The sequence below is a fragment of the Penaeus vannamei genome, chromosome 8 (genome assembly GCF_042767895.1).
Source record: "Penaeus vannamei isolate JL-2024 chromosome 8, ASM4276789v1, whole genome shotgun sequence".
NCBI classification, from domain to species: domain Eukaryota; kingdom Metazoa; phylum Arthropoda; class Malacostraca; order Decapoda; family Penaeidae; genus Penaeus; species Penaeus vannamei.
Window position 1 is genome coordinate 3,049,633 of NC_091556.1, and position 2,500 is coordinate 3,052,132.

At 45.9% G+C, this 2,500-nt stretch overlaps 1 protein-coding gene across 1 annotated transcript in view; it reads left to right on the forward strand.

Moving 5' to 3' along the window:
- The window catches only part of LOC138862453 (G-protein coupled receptor GRL101-like), a 146,564-nt gene that overhangs the window by 114,432 nt on the left and 29,632 nt on the right, over positions 1 to 2,500 (forward strand). The gene's annotated exons all lie outside the window — the stretch shown is intronic.

A 2,500-nucleotide genomic window follows, 5' to 3' on the forward strand; every position in this document is an offset into this window, starting at 1 on the left:
TCAATCATCATCAATCATCATCAATCATCATCCATCATCATCCATCATCATCATCAATCATCATCCATCATCCATCATCATCATCAATCATCATCAATCATCATCAATCATCATCCATCATCATCCATCATCATCATCAATCATCATCCATCATCCATCATCATCATCAATCATCATCAATCATCATCAATCATCATCCATCATCATCCATCATCATCATCAATCATCATCCATCATCCATCATCCATCATCCATCATCATCATCAATCATCATCCATCATCCATCATCATCATCAATCATCATCAATCATCATCCATCATCATCCATCACCATCACCATCACCACCACCATCACCACCACCATCACCACCACCACCACCCTCACCACCACCATCACCACCACCATCACCACCACCATCACCACCACCATCACCACCACCATCAACACCACCATCACCACCATCAACACCACCATCAACACCACCATCAACACCACCATCAGCACCACCACCATCAACACCACCATCAACACCACCATCACCATCACCATCACCACCACCATCACCACCACCACCACCACCACCACCACCACCACCACCATCAACACCACCATCAACACCACCACCATCATCACCATCACCACCACCATCACCACCATCACCATCACCACCACCACCATCACCACCACCACCACCACCATCATCACCAACTTTATCATCACCACCACCACCACCACCACCAGTCACCACCACCACCACCACCATCACCATCACCACCACCACAATCACCACCACCACCACCACCACCATCACCACCACCACCACCTTCACCCCCGCCACCACCACCACCACCACCACCTTCAGGCCCGCCACCAGCACCATCACCACTACCATCACCATCACCACCACCACCATCACCATCACCATCACCACCACCATCACCATCACCATCACCACCACCACCATCACCACCATCATCACCATCACCACCATCACCATCACCATCACCACCATCACCACCACCACCATCACACCAACATCACCATCACCATCACCACCACCACCACCACCACCACCATCATCACCACCACCACCACCACCACCATCATCACCACCATCACCATCATTATCACCATCACCATCATCATCACCACCACCACCACCACCACCACCGCCACCACCACCACCACCGCCATCACCATCACCACCATCACCATCACCACCACCACCACCACCACCACCACCACCACCACCACCACCACCACCACCACCACCACCATCACCATCACCACCACCACCACCACCACCGCCACCACCACCACCATCACCATCACCATCACCATCACCATCACCACCACCACCACCATCACCATCACCATCACCATCACCATCACCACCACCACCACCACCACCATCACCACCACCACCACCACCACCACCATCACCATCACCACCACCACCACCACCACCATCACCACCACCACCACCACCACCATCATCATCACCATCACCACCACCACCACCACCACCACCACCACCACCACCACCACCATCACCACCATCACCACCACCACCACCATCATCACCATCATCACCATCACCATCACCATCACCATCACCACCACCTCCATTATTTTCATTTTCATATTTATTATTTAATAATGATATAAATAAAATAATTACATGTTATGGGTTTTGCGAAAATTAAAATCATTATATTTTTTCTTTGAGGATAATATAAGATAGGATAATAATGGATAAGAAAATGATGATAATAATAGGAAATGTAATATATACTAAAGCATATGTAAATATTGATAATAGAGATTATAAAATAACGATAATAATAACCGTGCATGAAATGAAAACGATAGATTAAATATAGAATTAAATTAAATATTAATTCAATGAAATTGAATACAGAAATAAATTAAATATTAGTTTCATAAAATTAGATTTAGATATAATGATACGTGACTAATATTTTTTTTTTAGGCAAATATACACAATAATGTTAACGTTCAATTGTAAATATTCGGAAATTGAACTAAAATGGAATAGAAAGAAATAGAATGAAAGGGGAATAAGAATAGTAGGAAAAATAGATGAAAACGGCAAGAATAGAGAAAGATAAACACAAATTGTTGAATAGGTTTGAGGAATAGAATAATCAATACTGTATTTATATGGTACGTAAGTCATATAGTCTCTCTCTCTCTCTCTCTCTCTCTCTCTCTCTCTCTCTCTCTCTCTCTCTCTCTCTCTCTCTCTCTCTCTCTCTCTCTCTCTCTCTCTCTCTCTCTCTCTCTCACTCTCCCCCTCTCTCTCTCTCCCTCCCTCCTTCCCTCCCTCCTCCCTCCCTCCTCCCTCCTCTCTTTCTCTTTCTCTCTTTCATTCCTCTCTCCCTTCTTCCTATTCCCAAAACACACATTCAGCTCAGAATCTGCCCCCCCCCCCCCGTTCGCCATCAACAATCCGGATTCTTCCGTTTCACGCTCGCT